Source organism: Sinocyclocheilus grahami, unplaced genomic scaffold (genome assembly GCF_001515645.1).
Source record: "Sinocyclocheilus grahami isolate Dianchi unplaced genomic scaffold, SAMN03320097.WGS_v1.1 scaffold106.1, whole genome shotgun sequence".
Lineage (NCBI taxonomy): Eukaryota > Metazoa > Chordata > Actinopteri > Cypriniformes > Cyprinidae > Sinocyclocheilus > Sinocyclocheilus grahami.
The window spans coordinates 1,828,261-1,852,581 of record NW_015505285.1 but is presented as its reverse complement, the minus strand read 5'-3'; the positions used below and the strand labels follow the sequence as shown (position 1 = coordinate 1,852,581).

The 24,321-nt window shown below is 39.1% G+C and overlaps 1 protein-coding gene across 3 annotated transcripts in view; it reads left to right on the top strand.

Moving 5' to 3' along the window:
- Window positions 1-24,321, top strand: part of LOC107588626 (zinc finger MIZ domain-containing protein 1-like) — a 136,852-nt gene that overhangs the window by 69,436 nt on the left and 43,095 nt on the right. The window contains exon 4 of one of the 3 annotated variants that reach the window (XM_016276789.1): window positions 16,933-16,985. The exons of the other annotated variants lie outside the window; for them this stretch is intronic. The gene's annotated coding sequence lies outside the window, so the exon portion shown is untranslated. The remainder of the gene's footprint in view (window positions 1-16,932; window positions 16,986-24,321) is intronic. 3 annotated transcript variants of the gene reach the window in all.

Genomic DNA, 24,321 nt, shown 5'->3' with positions numbered 1-24,321 from the left:
GGCCCAATTTAAACCCTGGTCTTATGTAGCATGATGCTACAGTGTGCATGAATGGTCACATAACACGCGCTTTCGGTCTTGTAGTATGAACGGACATCTGCATATGATTGAAACTCTACACAGCTCCCGCGCTACTCTCCGTTGGAAATGAATGACTTTCGGTCTGTCATTTGTCGGAGATAGTGGAAAGCCGGCTTGAAACGCCAGTATGACGAGGATCGTTTTCATTTTAAAACAAAAGTGCACCAGTGTAAATGTAGCCTTACAGCTACGGGGGCTGGGACGCATTCACACTAAAAACTCACGTGTGAGCTACATCTCTGAGTGTCACAGTCGCGGACCAACTGTGCAGACCTATCAATGTATTAGGCTATAGTAAGATACCACGAGCAGACTGCTCCGTACGTTTTCGCATCGCTCTCGCGGATGTCTGTCGATCTGCGCCTCACTGACGTTGATGAGATTAACCCCTTAGGTATCAAAATTTGGTACCGAATGACGAGACGTTTTTCGATACTTGATGGTATCGAGGCAAAAAAGTCGGTTCCTAAAAAGTATCGAACTCGATACCCAGCCCTACGCCAGTCCCCCTTCTCTGCAGAATGTGATATATCCAGTGGTGGAAAGAGTACTGAAAAAATATACTCAAGGAAAAGTACCATTACCTTCCAAAAAATGTAGAGTAAAAAAGAGTAGCCTATTTAAAAGTACTCATGAGTATTGAGTAGTGAGTACTGAGCTGTGGATTCGACCCCCTCATAATAAACGCTGTACACCGCAATTTATACATTTAAAAACGTTGTACATTCTGTAATTCAGATTATCTTTGTCATAAAGAATGAAGAATATCTTTCATCCAGCAGTTTTAATTTTGACTGCCAACTCTTTAAAATACATCAAAACAGCACGGAAACAGTATTCAGTTGAAGAAAACATTAAAGTTATTCTCAGTACAATCATCCCCATTTAAATCATAAAGTTTGAAAAAATGTATTTAAAATCGTGTGTAAGGCCACTGAGACGGCGTGCTGTTGTTGCACATAAAATATTAATGTTTAGAACAGTGCAAATACTTACACATTTACTCGAATTGTTATGCTGATAATACAATTTATAAGGAAAAATGCATTAAATAGCAAAGTATCTCTGGGGAAACTTTTTCAAAGGAAAACACACACACTCGCATGTCTCTTTGCTGAGCTGCGGCGGTCTCGGTGAATCGGCAGCATCCGCAACTGAACGGAACAAAAAGTGTTGAACTTGAACTTAGTTGAACGCGGATTGTATAAAATGGATAAAAAAAAAAGTTTATTAACAAGCTGCAGTTTTATTACTTCACGCGCTGGCACAGATGCAGTATATTAACGCCACGGGTCATCAATAAGGTGCAGATTGGTCCTCAATTTGTGTTTCCAACACACTTTTTCACAGCGTGCATCACGCGCTCAAACTCATCAAAAGTCAACAAGTTCCACAAGCAACAACGACTTATCCAAGTGACCGCTGCAGAACTCACGCGAGAGAGGCAGCGTAGATCACGCGTCTCATAAGTGAGTGGGAATTGCGTGAGTTAACACCGTACACAATACCCGCAACCTCACACCAAATTTCAGGCCGTGTAGATAGGCAAGCATAGCCTATATACAAATCATTTAGTAAGCAGAAATCCGAAATTTACCTTAACATATTAAGTTAGAGGAAGATGCGACTGAATTGATGCTTGAAGAATGCACTTCCAGCTGCCATGATAAACAGTTGGCGGTTAAAATTTTCTATGCACAATTTGATTTGATGAAAGTCACCTGACCTATTACTATCTATCCAATCACGTTGATCGATAAAAATAAAATTAAAATAAGCATGTAACGACCACAAACGGAGGAAAATAGCGGAGTAAAAGTACCGATATATCACTTAAAATGTAGTCAAGTAAAAGTACAACATTTTTAAACTGTTGGGAGCGATGACTGATTGAATGTATTTTTAGTCTAGTGCCTGCAAATAAGTGTAACACAGTTCGTAGTTCGGGAAGAAGGTGGTGGGAACCAGCGAACATTTAAACTAAACTTGCGGATGACTGTCGCGCACAAACAGAACCAAAACACAAAATAAAGTCCAGGCCTGGTCCTCTCTCCGTCATCACTCCTCCTTTTATCCTTCCGGAGCTCCTCCATGGGACTCGAGACTGGTGAGTGGCGCAGGTGTCGTGCATTAGCATGTACTCCACCGGCCTCGCTCCGTTCCCACGCTCTCGGCCCCGCCCCTCTCATCACAATAAGATTAGTATTGACCAAGTTCAGAGGCTGTCATATGTGGATCAACTTACTGTGTATTTTCAACAGTTTCAATATGAAAAATAACTTTTATATTGATTCAATGGATTTATTGCATTTTGAAGAAGAAAAAAAAGTGTCATGGATTTATTGCATTTTGGGGAAAAAATAAAATTTTATAATAAATCTTTGAAAATGTTATTATAACCTAAATATGCTATGTTAAAGTTTGAAACAGAAACTAGTGGTTTTCATCTTGCCACTTTCTTGGTAAAGAAAACACATTTTTACTCAAATTAATCAAAATGGATTTATAGCGTTTTGGAACCAAACTCTTCATATATTTATCCAAGTAAAAATAAATATATTACAATATTTTATATTCAATGAAAGCCTCAAAACCACGCTCTCTCTCCTATATACATAAATATAAATAAATATAGAAAATACTAATAATAATTGAGGTGTGAGGTTTTGTAATGCAAATGAGACTTTCCAGAAAAGCGTTTGCTTGTGTCTGGGAAGAGCACCTCGGCCAGTTGTATTCTGCATCCTAACTGAATGGCAACACGGGAGCTTAAGTTTCAACCTGTGCCGTGGCCCTGTGTGCTGGGCCCCTGCCAGGGTTCAGAGATCACACTTGTGAGGCATGTGTGTGGAAGGGGGAATCAGTTTGGGGGCCCCAGCCTCCCACAATATGCCCGTCAGCAAATCTCTTTGTTTTCTCCCCTCTTAACCGCTCAAGTCCCCACTCTGTATCCAAGGAAATGTTGCCAGGCGAGATGAGCCCGGGTAACGGTACGAGAACCTAGGGGTATGCGCGGATGCTCTGTTTGCCTTGATAAATGTGTGGTATCCAAGGCATGCCTGATTATTTTGCTGCCGCTTCTATTTTTCCCCAAGTCCTTTTGCCTGTGCTACTCCTGAGGGACCCATGCATTCTGTGTACATGTGTGCGCGAGCTAGTGCATGTGTGAGTGCTTCCATATGTCTAGACAAGAGTGGAATCCCAGGGGCCCCACACGTTTAGACTCAGGATATTAAATGACCTAATGGCCATGTTATTTGTGTAGGATTCATTTAGAGAATCTGGCGAGGAGCATTAAATCATAATGAAGAGGTTATGAATTTTGATGGAAGGCGGAGGGCTGCTTTGGGAGCTTGTCCAGGTAAAGCTTCAGCTAAGACAGCTGCATAAAACCCTCATTGAAAGCTCCAGGCTGTGACCTAAGCGCACAGACAAGTTTGAACAGCCAGACATAGACACGACATGACCAGAGCTTGAGGTGCGCGCTCAGACCTCTCAGAGAGTAAGAAAAATGATTAACGCCTAAACAAGACAGGACAGACATCCTCACTCGCTCTGTTATAAGAATCAAATCCCTTTAAGAGCCGCAAGTACAACACTTTTGCTGGTCTTGTATAAACTTGGGCAAGTAGTTTTGTCGTTGTGTTTGGATTCAATGGTATGTGTGGGGACTGTAGCATCAGGTGATATCTGAAACATCATCTCGCTGAAGTCTGTGCCTCATTAAGATAAGAGAGAGACTGCTTTTCAGACACTTTATGTAATGACTGCCTTTGATGTTCGTGGGCAGGCTAGGACAACAGTCCGCCAGTCAACTTCAGAAGAATTTAGTCATAAGTATGCTTACCTTTGCTCAGCATACATTTTTTTCCCTTCGTGACACCACTAGAAAGGCATTTTTTTTTTTCAATACCATTCTCTACCTTTCAAAAGTTTGAGGTCAGTAAGATTTCTTTTTAAATTTTTTTTAAATACCGGTAAGTCTCTTATGCTCATCAAATCAGTATATATTTGTTAAAAATATAGTAAAATGGTAATATTGTTATACTGTTTTCTACTTTTAATATATTTTAAAAATATTTTTAATCCTGTGATGGCAAAGCAGTCATTACTCCAGTCTTCAGTGTCACATGATTTTTCAGAAAACATCCTGATATGCTGATTTGATGCTCAAGAGACATTTCTTATTATTATGAGCATATTATTATGTTCTGCTTAATATTTTTGTGGAAACCATGGGGAAAAAATTTGTGTCTGAAGAAGTACAAAAGAGTCTTTACTCACTATTGATCAATTTAATGCATCCTTGCTGAATAAAAGTATGAATTTCTTAAAATATAAACTATAGTTCAAAACTTTGTGGTCAGTAATTTTTTTATTATTATATTTTATACAATATCTGTTTTCATTAAGTTGAGAATCTTAAAAAAAAAAAAAAATATATATATATATATATAGTATTATTATTTTTTTTTTTTAATATTGCAAATATTGTCACTGCCTGTGGAAATTGACACAATGTAAAAGGAATTTCTAGATTTTTATGTGTTTATTTTGCACCTCTGCATTTTATGATGTAATGCTCCTTTTAGCATGCAAAAGTTAAACCATATTTTTGGAAACAGAATTTTATATGATTAAATAATGATGCCAAAATACTTTCTTTGGTGTGCAAGAACTTGAGAATCTTAAAAAAAAAAAAAAATATATATATATATATATAGTATTATTATTTTTTTTTTTTAATATTGCAAATATTGTCACTTCCTGTGGAAATTGACACAATGTAAAAGGAATTTCTAGATTTTTATGTGTTTATTTTGCACCTCTGCATTTTATGATGTAATGCTCCTTTTAGCATGCAAAAGTTAAACCATATTTTTGGAAACAGAATTTTATATGATTAAATAATGATGCCAAAATACTTTCTTTGGTGTGCAAGAACAACTATAAGTAAGATATTTGGACATTGACTTCCTTAAACAAAAAACACCGGCTGTGTTTGAACATGTCGACTTCTGGCTCATCTGATCGCCCAAGTTTCGGATAGAACTTCCTGTTTGGCTGAACAATGGAGGACTGAGGGAAAGTTCAGGAAACCTGGTTTGGAAACGGTTAAGCAGTCATTATATATTCAGTTTACATTCCGCTGGTGGCACAGAAATTACACACTGCAGCTTTAAGGCTATTAAAGTTAGTTTACAGACCCCGAGATACCAATAATTATACATAAATTTATAACACTTTTATTTAGCTCTTACATTGGGCCTATCATGTATTATAGTATTCATCATTCCTGTATTATAAGACTTTTAAAACTATTTATCTAGGTTAAGCAGTAATGTACTGCTCTGTTATGCGAGTCTCAGTGGCGTGAGGCCTCTCCCTCACCCAACGTTCCTCAGCTAACAGGAACTCCCTTATTTCCTGAACTCCCCTCACCATTTCACTCCTGTGCTAAAGACACACACACACACAAACACACAGCCTCAGTTGTCACCGTATCCAGAGACCAAAAATATGAACCTAAGTGTCTGTTAACATCCATGTGCTGACACAGACTAACATTGTGCTCAAACCAGTAGAAGCATAAGCTTCCAGCAACAGGAAATGTATCAGTCCATATTGTATACGAAAATATAACACAATCACAGCCAGTCAGTATATATCTGATATGGAGAAGATGTTTAGACCAGTGGGCAGGGTTTGGACATCACCATGTTGGGTTTAAGCTTCCTAATTGATCCCTGAGTTAAGGTTGATGTTTCATTCATCAAATGAACAACCAGGTGATCGGTATCTGTTAAAAGCCCAAGGCAATGATTGAAGCTGCAGAGGGAACAGATTAGCGAAACGTGTTCCTGTCTAGATGTTGGACAGTGGAACGTGTTTCATGAGGTTGTGATCTGTTGATGTACATGTTAGAGGTTCAGATGATAGCTGGGTAAAAAGACAGAGTGAGTGAGAGGAAGAGAGCAGAGCTCTGTGACACAGGGTTGTAGACCCCTGCTCTGGGCTGATTGACCCTCTGTGCTCTGCCCAGTAGATGTTGGATTCACAGCTCATGCTCTATTGATCCACGTGAGCCCACTCCACTCACAATGACACACACATTCACTTGCACAAAAAAAAGAAAGAAAGAAAAGGAGATTGCACAGTCAGGGAACATGGCATATCTGTTCACAGGGATATGTGCACTTTTCTAATTTGGTATTTTATTCCTGTAAAATAATCTTATAACCCTAAAACAAGATAAATTTACTTTTTTTTTTTTTAATATATATTTTGGATTTTTCTTTAGCCATTGGCAAATTGTTGTTTTTCGGAAATCTCATTAAATGTTGTAAGATTTACTCTTGAAACAAGAAAACAAGTGCCAGGGTGTTAAAAATAATTGATTTAATATTTATTCTCCTAAAACATTTTAATGTCTTTTGCGTCTTGCTTCTTAGGTAAATGTAACTAAGTTTTTATTTTTTGGAAAACAAGAAGAAAATACTGATTAAGAATTACTGATTTTTTTTCCCTTTGCAATGTCTCCATCTGACATGCATAGATTTGTTGAAATATGTATTTTTATTCATGCATATTTCAATTATGTAATTTATACATGATTATGTGTAAGGACTGGGCAATAGATTAAGTATTGATGATATATGTAATATGTATTTTAATTGCCCATTTAGTTTACAAAATTTTAAGTTTTACTAACAAGTTTACTATTTTTTAAACTAGATTTATTAATTGTTGCATTTTAATCTACCTAGAGACAATAATGGATTGGTTTAAATTAGTCTTTTTTTAATCACATTGTGAGACATTTTAGTCTTGTAATATTGTATATAAAAAATAAATATAATAAGAGTACAAAAAAATATCTCACAATATAAATGTTTTAGCGGCATCGTATTTTTGTGTCTGTTTGTGCTCACAAGTGTAAGTGTTTGCCTCTGCATGTGTGTGTGGTCGCACTTAAACAGAGTTGAGGGTGGGGAGAGAGGCAATAAGGGAAGAATGATTACCAGGCAGGCCTCATGCTCGCTGCAGATATGCAGGCCTAGCAGTATTTTGCCTCTGCACAGTGTCAAGCATATTGATCAGCCTCTTGTAATAGAGAGAGGGCAGTGTGCAAAATCAATGTTCAATTTTTCCCCCCTCTCTCGCTCTCTCTTTTGCTCTCTCTGTGTCAAACTACCTTTCTAACGTGCACTGAAGCTGATTCACATCTCTGGCTGTTTATTCTGCCACACTTATGATGGCGTAAGAGGGATTTGAATGTCATGATTGTTCCATTGTTTGACCTTTCTGCTTCAAAGACTTAAGAATGGAAAGAAAAACAATTTAATATGCATTTGTCCATTGATCATGTGCAGTGTGCGTGATGGCAAAGCCTGGAAATGAGGTGTCTGTATAAATGTGGCATATCTGTGTTAAAGGATTAGTTCACACAAAAATGAAAATCATGTCATCATTTACTTATCCTCATGTTGCTTCAAACCTTGATGACTTGATGATTTGAAAAATTATATTTTTGTACATACAATGAAAGTCAATGGGACCCAGTTTTGTTTGGACCACAGTGTTCTTAAAACAATGTTCTTCCACAGAAGAAAGTAAGTCATACATCTTTAAAACAGCATGAGGTGAGTAAATTATGACAGACTATTCATTTTGGTGGAACTATCCCTTTAACTAGGCTGTCCAGTTTAGTCCAGTACGAGGATAAAATCAGGCATCTTTTTCTGTTACGCAAGTGTCCCCATTTGTTCCCTTTTCCCCCTCTCGCTCAGCGTTTGATACAGATTATAAAAAAAGATTAGGTCTGGCGTTACTGTCCCAGTCTGTCTACCATCAGAAAATAGAATTCATTTAGGTAATCCAGATGGTTTTCCTCAGTTTGTGTGTCTGGTATTTGGCCGGCTGTCAACAGCTTTTAGCAGCTCAGGGTGAGCTTTTGTGTTTGCACAGAGTGCCGAGGACTTCGACAGAGCCACTGCTCATGTGTTCACCAGCATCACCGTCGACAATGTACAAACGCACACCTGCTGCTGATCAGTAGCTATTGTGTAATGTTAAAAAAATCAGTTTTGCTCGACTTCTGTGTCTTTATTCTGATGCTACCGAGAGAATTGATTGATTCTTTCTGTAAACTAATTAATGCGGCTAAATGCACCTGTATATTATATTGTTTCTGAGGCCTGGCTGTCGATATCTATTTGGCTAATTCATTGATTAGATTCAAGAGAGAGCTTATTAGAATGTAGTGTATGTAAAATAGTTAATCTTCAGAACAAAATAACGCAAGGTTTCTCCAATGGACGCCGATTCATCTTTATTCACCTTTGTCATGTATGCTTAATTTTTCACTCTCTAGATTCAGCCCCACAAGTCTTTGTTGCATTCATGTAAATGATCTGGCGTGGGCCGCCGTGTGACCTTATGGCAGTGCAGACCCCATGACATCAGTCAGTGCTGTTCGTCTCGAGGCTGCAGCATCTTAATGAGCGGTCGCTGTGCCAGACTTGGCCAGGCTCAGCCTCTCTCTGGTTTGGTTTGGATGCCGGCCTGTGCTCCTCCAGAACCACCCTGCCCCACTCGCAGCCCCAGCACAGACACATGCGATCCGCCCAGTGGGATAATCTTTCCCCACTGTTGCAGGAGGATAATGCACGGCGCACTCTGAGACGTGATCCCTCTGCGAGCAGATGCCCTATCTGGAGCGCTTTGGGCCCCGGCGGAGCAGGTTGGGTTGGGGTAGGGCCGCCGGGCTGGGGCTGGCCGTGTTGGATGGGCTATGATGAATGGGGCTCACCTGGTGGTCTCTGTGAGGGCTGGCAGGCTGCGCTGTGGGGGTCTCCCACCAGCCTGTCCCAGGCAGCGTGTGGCAGGAGGCAGCAGCCAGGGCCACATTAATCAAACCCTCCACCTGCCTCTTTTTCACTGTCTCCCTCGCTCTGTCTCCCTGCTCGTATCTTTACACATTCTCCACCAGGCTCGTCGTGCAGAACAATGAGTCTTTGAACAGAGCCAGAGCAAGGCCAGTCTGTCTGACAGTGGCCATTTTACAGCTAAACCTTGGACTATTTTACATTCATGTACTAGGTGTTTAATGCTATTACGGCAAGGCGAACGTTCCTCTCCCGTCAAGCCCGGGAGCATATATAAAGCTGAAATAGACTAAAGGTTCCTTTAGCACTTAACATCTGTAGGCCTTTGCCCTGCTCTGAAGTCTTAACAGCTTTGGCTCTCTAATGCTAGAGTTAGTGACACCTCCTTTTGAGGTCACTGAACACATAATTGGGTTCTTAGTGGGGCCCGGTGCTTGGCGTGGATCGCTTGAAGTTATGCTTCGAGACCCTTTGTGTACATGACGATCCAGTGATTTGATCATTTCAGGGCAGAGCAATAAATATTTTTTGCTGAATATCTAAAAGACACATGTGAATTATTATACATTTTAAAATAGAAAATATATTTTTAAATTTTTAAAATAAATTATAATAAAATACAATGTACATATATATATATATATATATATATATACTGTATATATTATAATTTTACGAAATTATTTTTTATTTATAAAAAAATACATAATATAAAATAAGATCTCACACTGACATGTACTGTATGCAATCTTATTTATTTTGTATTATACATTTGTCTGTTAAAAATTTACATAGTGACAAAGCAGCTCTGGCCCAAGGCCATTTGTTGTCTTGGATATCATGAAAAAAAAATCTAAACGCAGAACAACATTGCAGCAGTAATTATCGAAGAATTTCAAAAGCCAACATGAAAAGCTCAATCGCTATGAAATAAAACATAAGCAAACTCGTTCTAAATGATTATTTACTGCATGTGAAATTGACCGTTGTTTCCCTTGTGATTTTTTTTGGGGGGGGGGGAATCAGATGAGCACTCGAGCCTCATTAAATATACATGCTGTGTATTGAGCTGAGCAAGCCAATTAGCCAGGTTTTCTGTCGATCGCTAATAATTGCTTGCCGTTTGCAATATCGCCAGACTCCACCTCTCCTTTGCCTGTTTGAGGCTTTATTCCTTGGCTACATACACACAGCAGCAAAATACAGTTGTCAGTCCTCTTTTAGAGCGCTAAATACAGTTATATTCCCACATTCTGTGACCGAACTGACTCAATCAACTGATTCAATCGGCTTCTGTAAACTGTTATAGGAACAGGACAATTTTAGAGTCGCACCTATTAGTAAATGCAATTTTCAATCCCAAACACTGGCTGTGTGAAAGTAGCCTTTGTAACGTGATCACAAAATAATGTTTCCACTAGTCTGTAGCTCCAAGCAGCAGGGATTTCACATTCCTTCTTTCAAAAGGCAGCATCTCAAACAGACGTTGATCTCGAATGCAAGCTGCCTCGTTCTGCAGGTGGCAGCCTGACTTCATTATCACACTCGTCTGTGCGTGCATGTTTTAGAGCAGGTTCGTAGATGAAGGCTGAGATGATACAAAGTGATCTGTGTAGAAGCAGCCTCCGTGCATCAGCGTCGACCGCGCGTGCGTGTCATCTCTATGATGAGGGTTGCTACATGGCTTTCAGACATCAGTGGAACAGCACTGATGCTTTGATGCTAAACTGCGTCATCAAAGCTGAATAAGTAGTGTTTACAGATACATACTCGCTCTTCCAGGATCAAACAGTCCTGTGTTAACCATGTACAATCCAACACAAAGTATCAGACCGTGTTAGCTAGCGATGACGACATCGTGGTGATATTGCGCTCTGTGTTTACTGCAGTCGTATTTCACGTCGCTAAACGAGGGCAGTTTACAAAATGCAAGTCTTTTTTGAAGCTGTTTTGAAGTAGTGCTCGCTGGCTAATCGTCTTATCTCCATGTAATTAAGGGCTAGAGTGGCCTTCCGTGCATTTATATTTCAGTCATGCCAGAGATACCGTAAGAAACAAACAGAGACGGGCCAAATGCGACTCAATTACAGCACGCTAGAGAAGATCTAAAAATGTCTATTACCGCACATTTTATGGATAAACTGTTACTGCTAACTTATAAATCCTGCGGCTCATGCACGACACATCTATTAGTGCAATTGAACTCTTTTAGATTTTTAAAGGATAACTTTGAGATCTATCGTTGACGCCCCTATTGTTGTGTGAGCTTGTAGATGTGTGGAAAACATTTTCCCCGTCTACAGATTTGTCAAAACGCTTGATTTTGATTTGGGCTTGGAAAGCTGGCTTTTCTCTAAGGAAGTGTTGTTCCTTTCCTTTTTCTATAAACAGTGGAAAAGGGACTTGAAGAATATGTCCCAGACTCACTATTTCCACTGTAAACACTGTGCTGTTTCCATCCACAGCAGTGGCTTTCGTCTGGGTCTGCCCAAGGCCCTTTTCTGGGGAAGGATATTCCAGGGAAGAACTTTGTTTGGATTTTATAGCAGCATTGCTAACTGCTATCCCTACAAGGGTGTGGATGTTTATGCAAACTGTTGCATAAAGATAATGTGTCCTCTGTAGAGTTTGGGTTATTCAGAACAGGTTTCATTTTGTTTTAAGTACTACTGAATAATTTATGACCTTTTAATTCATGAGTGAACCAATTCGTTTAAATGAATCAGTCAAAAATCAGTCTCTAACTTGTTTTAGAATCATTCTAATAACTTACTCTCCCACTGAATCAATTTAAGGTGTTTCTAAAACGGAATTAAATCGTTACTTTAATCAAGTCAGGACTTGACCTAACTAAACCAAGAACTGTGTTGTATGTATGAATGCAAGAATGCGAGCTTGGTGATTGAATGGATTGTATGAATGATTGTATGGAAGGGCAGGGGTTTAATCAGAAAGACACCAGAGAGAAATCTATCAAGGAAATTTAATGAAGAAGTATGAGCTCAGATATTGAAAAAAATAAATAAAACATTATGTTGGGGTGGACGATATACCAGTGGATATGACTAAACGGTAGAAATTTGTCAACTGGTTGAGACTTTGGACTATTGTCTCTATTGCGGTTACGCGCTCATGTGACATTGCTGTGCTGTATGGTCACGAAAATATACCGTGTGCACATGTTTTTAAGCATTGTGGTTTAAAAAATTTGATTTTAAGCCATTGAAATGCAATCAGCAGTGAAAGAGAACTCCTTTCGCTATATGCGCTCTGTCTTAGAGACTGTTTCTGAGCACTGTCATAGCAATTAGCAATTGCATAATTGTGTTATTTCTTTGTGTACTTTTTTTTAAACTATTTTTCAATTCTTATATATAACAATAAAACAGTGTTTCAAAAAGTTACACAATTGTTCCCTTACAGTAAATAAGTAATAATTTTTTTTTTCCCATTTTGTGTTTTAGGAATCTTTCTACCAATTTAATTCACTGAAAAATCTTCATATATCTCCCCCAGTAGCTGCAGTAGCAGAAGTGAACCGTCTTCCTCCTTTGTTCCCTTCACACTGACTTGATCTTCCACTCTCTCAGCAAGTAATTAAACTGTTGTGTTAAGAGAAGAAAAAAAATGTCCCCGGTATCATACACCAGCTATCTGGCCGATAGTAGAGGTAAACCTGCATTTGAAGCCGGGAGAGCCATTTTTATTGCATCGTATCAGCCGTGAAAGAGGTGCTAAGATGGACACTCTGTATCACCGCCGCGCCAAAAACTAATCTAAATGGAAAACACATTGTCTTCATTATTTTGCAAGTGCTGAAAGAACATTGTTGCCATAGTAACTGGCAGGGGAGGCCGAGGGCTGCTTCAGGGCCAGTGAATGGAGTACAGGAGAGCCCTCCCGAGCCGACTACAGAAATGGCCAGTTAGTGAGTGTAAAAGTGCTGCTCACTCATGTAATTAATTTCAAGGAGGATTGGCGTGCGGGGGGTGCTGGGATGCAAGGTAACAGATTTAACATGGATACTTAGGAGCCTTTTGCCGTGAGTTAAATGGCAGCCCCGGAGCACGAGAGAGAGGACAGTATGCGGGTGTGCGGTGGGGGTAGATGAGGGAGTGTGTTTGATTAACAGCAGCGATGATGACATGCTGTTTTGCAAACATGCGGCTGAAATTGCTCGCATCCATAAAGCCGTGGCTGCCAGGCATAGCTTGAGTTTTTCTCTGGAGGATTTTTAACGAATGCCAAGAAAGCTGTTGTTTTCACGAGGTGGTACCAGACAGCGCGCACGCACACACACACTTATGTACAGACCGAAAAAGGCTGAAGAGCTTTATTAAAAAATCATATGAGGAAAAATAGCATCAGTTCATATCGCTAATGCCATGAAATCCAGATCAAATCCATCCTGTGCTTGTATTTATCTTGTCTCATATTTTGAATACCAAAAGGATGTTCTTTTCAAGCTGTTGGCTGTAATTCTGGGAATCCAAATTATAAAGGTCTTGCCAAATGGGTGGGGCTTAACGGTTTATTTTAGCATGAACATTTGTGTAAATCAGCTTGGTTGATTTAAATGGCTTTGTGTATCAAATAGAAACCGTCTGCTTGGTTACGGTAGGTGTTGGTTAATGATCTCCCAGTTGACTAATGAGAAAGAGCTAACCAAGGTGGGCCGGGTGTCAGGGACGGGGCTCTTTTCCAAGAGGGAGGACAGCGGCGTGACCGCTAATGGCCGCGGCGCTTGTGTGCTGAGACTGTTTGTCATGGCAATTCATGTCAGGGTGTAATTGGTTTACCTGGCCGTGTGTGTTGTGAGGCTTGTCTGCATAGCTAAAAACAAATTACCCACCAGCGACCTTTCAGCTACACCGACCGCCTGGCCACACAGAGGCAATCGGGTGGGGAGGAAGTAGAGAAGATGGGAGAGAGGGAGTCGAAAGAGGGTTTGAGTGCCATGATGGTGCTATTTCTTGGCTCGCCGCTGTTTGAAGGAGCGTGTTTGAACGAGGGATGCCTTTGGGGATATTTATTTGAGCCGGTTCACAGCATGCAAGGTTTTAAAAGGAACAGCATCCCTCGCAGACCCCGGCCATCCCATGCTCTATTTGCCCGTGCTTAGATGAAGGCGACCGCTGGTTTTGAAAAGCAGTGCCTGTGCCGTGCAGCTTTGCTTGCACCACTTATCTGTCAAGAGCAGTAAAGGGGGGAGAGAGGGATGCCGTAATTCCCTACTTCCTGCATGAAGGATACAATATCCATTTTAGTGACAGCGTAGATGGGCCTCAATTTAAATCTTAATCCAAGGGGGTTGAGTCGCAGTCGGCTGGATTGATTCTAGCCCGCTGCGTGTGTGACTGCGTGCTCCAGGCGACACTGCACAAGTTGATTTTCTTTGTGAACGTCTGACACTTTGCTGCCACCCTCTGTGTGCTCGTTTCTGTCTTCGCTGGCATGTACGGATGACAAAAGCACTCAAGCCCTGTTTTGTTCATGTACTGAATTTCTCCCTTGCCAGAAGTCACTTCCACAGGAATACTGGAGATTAATTTCTTAATTGAAGAAATGCAGACCTGTTGAATGTAGTGTATTTAACTGTTAATAGTAGGGCTGAACGATTAATTGCATTTGCGATAATATCGCGATATGAGAAAACATGATTTTTCAATCGCAGAGGCTGCGATTACACTCGGTCACGTGACACGCGAAAGTAAAGAGGTGTGTTTGACTTCAAAGTACGGAGTGTATGACTTCAAAGTACGGCGAGAGAAAGCATAAGGAGACGTCTGCACTCTCTTATAGCTCTCGCAGTGCTTTGATGACACACACCCATCGGTCTAAGCAGCGCTGCTTCAAGTCAAGCGGGGGCCATCAGCAGAAAAATAAAATAAATAAAACGGTAAACAGCCAAGGACGTAACTTAGAATGGGAGATGGATTGGTTTGTGAAAGGGAAGAGAAAAGCCATAGATGAAGTCGCACAGACCCAGGCAGGTGCTGGTCATTTAAAAGCTAAATGCATAAAATATGATGCGGCATGTCTTGCTCTCGGCTTCACTCACTGTGTCTATACCAGACCCTACAGTTGTCGCGTCGCGCCGCAACAGCTCTATATGGGAAGCCAAACGACCCAAATGTGGGACGAAACAGCGCGGTATTAAAGTGTTCGCGCCGCGCTGACCTGGCATAGCCACGGCTCAATGGACCGAGCTGCGTGACCGACTCGACAGCTCAGAGAGGACGTGTTTACTATATATATATTATTTTGTACTTAGTTATTATTGTTGTTGTCGTCAAGTTCTATATTCAGCACAATATTGCCCATTTTAAATTTGAACTATTATTAAATAGCCTAGTATATATATTTTTGTTGTCTCTAGTAAAGGGAACGTTGTTATTTAACTTTAACATTGCAGTTTTATATAATGGATACGGTTTGTAAGGCTTTTAATAAATTTTAATTAATTAAAAAACTTTTAAAAATTAGGTACAGTGTATGTAAATTCAATATGATGTATTTTGAATTTTGCACAGTGTTTAAGGTTTATCGGAAAAACACATTAAAATTAACCATTTTATGACACTAACCTTTTAACCATACATTTGTAGTTAAACTGTGGGTTAAAAAAAATGACAATCAATCCATGGTTACTGCACTTTTTCTATAGTAAAACCATTGTTAATTTCCGTATTTCCATAAGGGAAAATGTATGTCCTGACAGAAAAGTATAAGTACATTTTACTCTTTTTTTCCCCCCCAAGCATAATCATATGCTACAGTTACACAAATATCCTTAAATGTAAAATTTACTTAAATATGCCTTGATGAACGAAATATTTCAATTCTAAGAGGTTAATGGAAGTTTCTGCTGTGAACGTGACTACTAAATATAGGCTATACGTGCTTCAAAGTAGCTAACACTACTGTTTACATGTAGTAATATGAAAGATAATAAGCAAAAGAAATGTAATAGCTCTTCAATTTGTTATGTGCAGGAAAAAAACACGAACTTCTGCGGAGAGTAATGTTCGCATAGTAGGTGGCGGTAATGCACCTTAACGTTGGATGCCACCCACCATAAAACATGAAGAAGAAGAAGAAGAGTAACGTTCGCGCTGCACTGTTGTAACTGATCAGCTGTCAGTTCGGTGGCGCTAGTAAACACGTTCTCTCTGTGGAATGGGGATTTGGGAAAGGGGTGCAGTTTTTTTTATAGGTTTAAATGGGGGCGCGACCAAAAAAGTTTGAGAACCACTGGTCTAAAGTTAACAGACAGTGTTTAGCGCAATCCACATGTTTACATATGTTTATTACAGTGACTTAATTACCTAAGAAAAGAACATTTAGGTTTAATCTATCTAATAGTGTGTTGGTCATACTATACAATGATTTATAGCTTGTCTTTGTTGAATAATACAGAACATAAAGAGCTTTAAAAAATAATTGCATATTAAATCGCAATATTGGTAAAAAAAATCGCAATTAGATTATTTTCCAAAATCGTTCAGCCCTAGTTAATAGTAAGCAATATATTATACTGTATGTATATATAGAAAAGACAAAAATATGGTGTGTGTGTGTGTATATATATATATATATATATTATTGATAATATTTTCGTTGTTGTTATTATTATTATTATTTTGTATTTACTTTTTAATGGGGCTATTTGTTTTTTGTTTTCATTATGGTAGCAAGGCATTTGTATCACCCATATCTGTAGCATTTCATTTTATAATTTTATTGAAATATTATGTAAGAGAGTAACAAGACATATATTTTGTGTGTGTGTATGTATGTATGTATATCAAAAATTACAATTTAACATTTATCCACGGCCCTGATATCACTATTATAAAAAAGAAAAAAAGATTTCTGTTGTGGCATGTTCTCACAGGTTAGTTGATGAGGCTGATCTATGTTGCTGATCAACTATGCTTTTATTTTAGTTTTTTTCCAACAGAGCCAACCACTACTTATGCAGACAGGGCCTGGCCAGAAGATGATGTGCTAATTGTGAGTTTGATGTCAATCAATTTCAGATTGATCCCTTTGGCTGTGCAATCTGAGTGCTTTCTAAGCAGTAAAACCTCTTTTCTAACCAGCTGTACTCAGTTCTCTAGCCCCCGGACATAGTGCGCTTGTAAACAGGTGTAGCAGCTATAAGCGCTGTGCCATTGATCAGTCTGTTTAATTAGTGAGTGAGATAATTAAAACACTGTATTTTCAGTCAGCTGGGTTCATCACCATATTTTTTTAAACCAACCAATACCAAGTAGCAGAGTTACACCCTATTGACAAGTTCTATTCCTGGAGACATGTTTTGCCTCTAATAGATTCTATTCATTTAATTGGAGTTTCACACTAATTAGATTTGTCTTATAAAACAGAAGCAAACTCTGGCACAGCAGGAGCTGCCGAGCAGGAGGTCGGATGTTGGAGATTTTTGAGAAATGCTAGTCTCACTTGTGAACAGTATGTAAGCGTGTGGCTGTTTAAATCACTCTGTTTTTCTCATCTGTGATTTTGCTGTATAAATCAGGGCAACGTCTTCGACATAATGCACTTTTTTGTAATCAGTTTTCATTTGGATGCAAATTTACTTTTTTTTTTTTTTGAAAGTAAAAGAGACAAAGTTTTTGTATACATGAAATATAAGTGAGACAAATAAAATCATTTTCTGAGTCTCTTCTCTGTATGTATTGACATTAGACATTAAAAAAGCACTAATACCTAGAACATTTGTTGAAATATGTATTATTTTTTAATCTTCTGATATAGGGGAAAGAGCTTCTGTCTTTCAGTCTTTGAGTGAGAGCCCAGAGCCCAGCGGTAGACTACAGTTGCTGATGTTTCAGCACTTTTAGGGCAGGCCTGAAACAGAAGGCCGTGGAATTTCTCAGCTTACCTATTCAGCAGTAAGAGCCCTGAGGTGTCCACCAACAGCCAAGCTGGTCTGCTGCCTGCGGGGTTCGGTTTACACCGGCCTGTCAACTCTACTCCTCACTCATGGTCCACAAACCCAATGTTTTGTTCTGCGGAGCTCACAGACAGAGCCTGAGATCTCATCCCCAGCCTGAAATACAGCCATTCACTTTTACCAACGGTGCAGGAAGGTAAATGACACTCTTTTTTTCTTGTTCTAAAAAGCCTGGCATGGAATTCCTCCTCTCTGCTGTCACCCTAAATTAGAAATCTTAGGATTTATGCATCCTTATAAAAGACCGCATTTTCTTTCAATGATACCACAGAAATAATAAATTGGTGCAGTAAACTTCCAACATTTGCCATATTACTGCCAAGTCTTGAGTTCTCACTTTTTAAAAAAACTAAATTGATATGTAAATGTATGAAATCCTTGTAACTTGCACATGACAAGCATTCATCTCATGCGACTCTGCTTCTGAATCCATTTGAAGGCGTCTTTTATGCTCTGAGAGATGCTCAGTAGCTTCCTTGCCTTGATGTGCATTAGGGTCTATTTTTAGATGGGAACAGTACATAAGATTCACAATCATGTGTCTCACTGTGACCTGATTTTTGAAGACTTACTGACCATCCATTCATAACCACAGCCTGGAGTAATGAAAAATATACAGAAACAGATGTAGAACTACAGTGTATTTTGATTGGCTTTATATCAGTGATCCACAAACTATTGTCTGTAGCGATTTAAGAGGAAAAACAAAACAAGAAATTCATTATGATTTGATTTACTGGTTGATTGATTCAGTGTTTTTTTGTCAGTATTTTTGTTGTTATAAATTTTTGTTTTATAATATAATGAAATCTAAAATTAAGCAATAATTTAATTACATTTTTAAGAATAATTTTTAATTACATAATAAAAAGCACCAACACTAAATTAATCAGTTTGGGGTCAAGATTTATTATTATTTTTAATGGTTTTGAAAGTGTCTTATGCTCACCAAGGCTGCATTTATTTGATCAAAAAGACATTAAAACCATGATACATTTTTTCAGGATTCTTTTTATTAATAGAAAGTTAAAAAGAACAGCATTTATTTATTTATATATATCCGTATATTTTTAAAGTTATAAACGCTTTGCTCTCACTTCTGCTGACTGTTGTATGTGGAAGCTGTTCCGGCGGATGATTTAAGACGTAAGTGCAGCGCGCGCGCCTCTGAGATATGCTAGTCTCACGATTTGGTTTCGAGGAGCTTGAGATCCACTTGAGTTTGTTTACAGGAGCAAAGGAAGCAAAGTCTCCTTACTTTAGCAAAGGAAAACCAGTCTCCTCTTGGTTTATATCGAAATCCTCCGACATTTTTCTTTACAAATCCTTGGTTTGTACTTCTAATTCGTGACCGGCGTTTTGCAAAACAGCATTTTGGCAAAATGATGGATTACTAAAAGTGTTCAAGAGTTTGCTGGCTGTCGTGTACATTAGTTAAAACTGTAACAATTGTTTTTAGTTTTTTGATTGTTTCCACCTCATTTCAGTTGTTTTGCTGCCTCGTTTCAGAACCACTGCTTTATGTTCATCATATAATTCAAAAGGAAGTGAAGGAACGTAACAGAAGCAGCCCCCGGCAGCGGGGGACTTGAGCTGCTCTTTTACTGCTCCTGACACGCTAACCCACTGTGAGGTGAAAACACTTCCTGGTTTATTTACACAAGGCTTTCCAGGCCTGGCAGTTGGCGATCTCTGACAAATGAGAGAATCTCAGGATGAGCCAGAGGAGGGTGAGAAAAGATTGTTAGGAATGCTGGACATGCTTTTGCTCAGCCTCACAAAGACACACAAACACACACACACCGCCATGCTTGGCAATCCTGGGCAGTGTGCTGATAAGAGCAAAGGGTTACATCGTGATTTACGCACACAGTGATTTGTTGCCATCTCGGGTTGGACGGGCCGAGCGCCACACAGACCCAGGGAGCTCTTATCTGAGAAAGCTGGAGTTTTTCTCAGCTCTGGTCTTGCCCCGTGCAGTGAATCAGAGCTGAAGTGAGCAGATGCAGAGGAATGAGCGCAGAAGGGAGAGTGAGTTCACAAATCACCCTAGAAATACCGGCTCTGTTTCACCCCCCAACGTATTCATGGCATGATGGGATTGTCCTGGGGTATCTGGTGACACATACCTGCCATTGTACAGACCCCTGGCACCGTACTGCTGTTCAATATTTATAGACGCCAAACGCTCTCAAATATCAAATAGTTAAACAGCTGCGGACAATTTCAAAACTGGCTGCCCGTTTTGGGAAGTGCACAAGCCGCAGGGATAGTTGCCTGTGTAAAAGAGTTAATTTTCTTCATCACTGTCTTTATATTGGGTAATTAATTGATTTTAAAGAGTGATGTCGTACTTGTTTCCGTGCAGTGAAGTTCAGGGTGTCTAAATGGCCACCGAGGAAGAAAATTTTGCGATAAACCACAGTGATACACAATAAAACGAATCCAAACTGACCCCAGATTAGTAGAAAAAGGTTATTATGTGTTGGCATCATGCAGTGAGCTGATGAAAAATGGCTGTCACATCCCCAGCCTGGCGTCAGCAGCTCCCTCGTGAGAACTTCCCCTCAGGTGAGAAATTAAAGTGGATATTATCTGTGCAGCGGCCCAGCAGCAGATCAGTATGAGGCCAGGATCCATTTTGCTCCCTGCACACAGGAAACGCTGGGTTGACATTATTTTCAGGGCGGCCATACTCGCCCTCTGTTAGTGATGTGCTTTTCATTCACCTACTCAAGGGCAAGGTCAAACCGACTGAGGTCGTTCCGCTTCTACAGAGGTGTAAAGGAATTGTGAAGAAATACAGCATGTGAAGAATTGCAGTGTTGAATGATTTCAGATGTGAGCGTTCATGAGAATACCTGTGGTTGCTGAATTGTTAGTATTTTATATAGGTAATATATATAAGAAGGTGATTTCTATATATATATATATATATATATACTGTTGATGACAAACGGTTCCATATTCATGTTGTTTATGATATTTCTCAGGTCATACAACAGTTAGGTAAAGCACTCAAATTTGATTGACTGAGCAATGTTCCAAGAATTTTATAATTATTTAAAATAATTGTGTGTATAATTTTTACATTTTTTATATATATATATATATATATATATATACACATTACACATTACACATGACAAATTAATAACACATTAATAAATAAAATTACAGAAATAAATATAAAATAAATAAAATACAGAAAAAAATAATTTGTTATATAGTTACTTTTTATATAAGTTGAATTACTGAAATAAATGAACTTTTCCACGACATTCTAATTTGAGATGCACCTGTATTTTGTTTGATCTTATTATACTATATTTATATATTATTGATGTTATTATTTATGTATATTTTACATGACTTTTTATATATTTTCACATCTCTTGAAAGAAAATATATTGATATTATTGGTCATTGACATCTGATGATGACAGATGTGTAAATATGTAATTTTGTCTGGTAGCAAAGCAAAAATAGACATACTGTAGCAAATATTGCATCTAAATTGAAAGATATCTATGCAGCCCCTATCAACCATGAATACAAAATATTATTTAGACATTTCAAGTAAATATTTTAGGCGGCTAAATAATAATATTGTGTAAACTAAAAAGAGTTGTTTGCTTAATTTTTGTATTTGTGTGTATCATTATTATTGCTATAATACATTTAGAAAAATAGACCGTATTAGCTAGTATCACAAATATAATGGCTGACCACTAATTAAAATAGTTTGTTAGTTGAGGGGAGTTTGTGGTGGGGGTGGTCTGTCTGTACATGTGCCCTCCCCTCTCCCATCAGCTCACAGATGGGCCACACCAACCTTCTGTTCCAGCAGAGATCCCAACAGATCCGAGCTCCCAACCTTAAATTGAAATTAAATTGAGAGACAGAGAGAGAGAGAGAGAGAGAGAGAGAGAGAGAGAGAGAGAGAGAGAGACAGGTAGAGAAAGAGGAACAGAAAGAGCAAATTAAAGCGAGTGGGAAGGATGGGGACTGTGATATCGTGGAGGATGAGGTTAAGGGACAGAAAAACAGACTTGAGTCAGTAGCTAAGTGCCTTGTGACCAGAATGAAACAGAAAGAGTAAAGAAAAAAAGGAGGGGGTGGCAGAAAGGGAGGGAGGAAAGCGGAAAGGGGGAGTCTGTTTGAGAGTAAGAGGAAGGTAGAGTGAGTAGAAGAAATAAATAGAGAGCGTGAGAGGGAGGGCGATGGTGGGGGATGATGGTGAGCCGGTGCGGCCGTGTTGATTGGCTTGTATGAAAACACATGACTGCAGTGGGGAGCCTCTTGCTTAGGGTGAGTGGCTCTGCTTCAGACCAAACCACATTAGATGAAATGAATCCATTCTGTTAAAGGAGCGCACAGCCTGGGTTCCGGAGTGAGAGAGAGAGGGAGGAGGGGCACATTGAGTGGCAGGAGAGAATGGGGGAGAAAGAGGGAAAAAAGGAGAGATGGGGGCAGGAGGAGGCCAGCACACACACATATGGTGCTAGAGAGACTGCTCAGGAGATTACGGCACATTTTAGGTCAGGACAATACGCTGCCTTTCTGGACTCACATAACAAACGCTGCCTTGTGCTGTCTGCAGGGGCCACTGTCCAGCTCACTGCTCTTCGCCACACACTCGCAATTTGCTTGATTGTCTTTCACTGTTTGCGTGTTTCTCACAGTTTTGGGGTTTTATCTACATATAAGGTTTTGGAGTTTGATGAAAATGTATTTGTTTATTGAGTTTATTTGTACTTTTGATGTACAGTCTCTCATTGAATTGAACTGAACTGAATTTCATGCAAAGCAATTCTCAAAAAGTTTTTATAGGTTTTAAAAGTAAATGCAGTAAATATATAGTTACAAGAACTTGAGAAAATTAAGTGGAATATGGCTGATAATAATAAAGTTAGTTGGGAGAAAAGCTCTAGCATCATTTGTTTGCTGATGCTATTTGGTTTTTAGGTTTTGTTATCCAGTCAAAAGTATGGGGTCAGGAAGATTTTTTTTTTTAATTACGCAATATTACATTAAATAGATCATTTGATCATTGATAATACATTGACAGAAATCTTTTGCAACATTAATACATTTCTATTTAAAATAAATGCTGTTCTTTTGAGCTTTCTATTCATCAAATAATCCTGAAAAATGTGTCATGGTTTCCACAAAATTAACTATTATAATAAAAATTAACTACCAGCATATTAGAATGATTTCAGAAGGATCACTGAAAAACGGAGTAATGGCTGCTGAAAGTTCAGCTTTGCATCACAGGAATACATTTTCAAATATATTAATATGGAAAACAATTACTTTAAATTGCAACAAATATTTCACAAATTGTAACAAATTATTTCTGATCAAATAAATGTAGAAACTCATTTAAAAAACATTTAAAAATCTTACCAAACCTGAACTTTTGATCGGTAGTATAAGTGTCCAAATACTTTTTGGGGCCACTATAGGTGGCTTAGGGTTAGTTGGTGGTGATTGATCCAAGAAGTTTGTGCCGCCAAACGGGGATGCACTTGTTCTGGACCCTTGTCTTTTTGCCACTCGACTGTGGCGGTCACACTAACAGGTGCTGAGACGCTTCCCTCTGTCTGATCTTTAGTATGACTGCACTCTGATCAGCCAAGCTGAAAGTGAGTCCCATACGTTCCACCCACAGACCGCCCACAGTCTGTGCACTGACCGCCTGAGGCATTTTGTGCTCGAGACCTGGCTGAGATGGCCAGTTCCGATCTGATTGGCTGGTGCCACGCAACTTTCCTGAAGTCAAGAGTGCACCAGCCCACCTGGAAATGAACATGAGTTTTATGAGCTGTTTTCAATGGAGAACTAATAACTAGATTTATTAGTCTGACAGATGAAAGACAGCAAATTTTTGGGAAATGTTAAAATATCTAATAGAAGGTAACTAGGATAGAGCGAAGTGTATAGTCTTCCATATTTTTACTACAGAACATAAAAGAAGATACTTTGAGAAAAGCTGTCAAATTGGTTATCAACATTCTTCAAAATATGTTTTTTTTTAGTTCTGCAAACAACAAGGTTAAATTGACAATTTGCATTTTGGGTGAACCGTCTCTTTAATGACTTCAAGATCCGTTCTGATTGGTCATTTGACATGTCATTCAGACAGATCTTTTGGCTCTGGGTAGATTGAGGTTGAAAAGATTTAATGCTGATTGAGTTGTGAAACTATTGTCCTGCGTTAAAGCGGTGAATGAGAAGTTTACACCACATGAACGAGTCGAGTTGCTTTGTAAAGATCTCTTGGTCGGATCTGAGCGTGAGCTGTAATTATGATCAGTCTTTTAAGCTTGGCCTTTTTCTTGAATTGTGTTCCAGGCTGGTATCAGT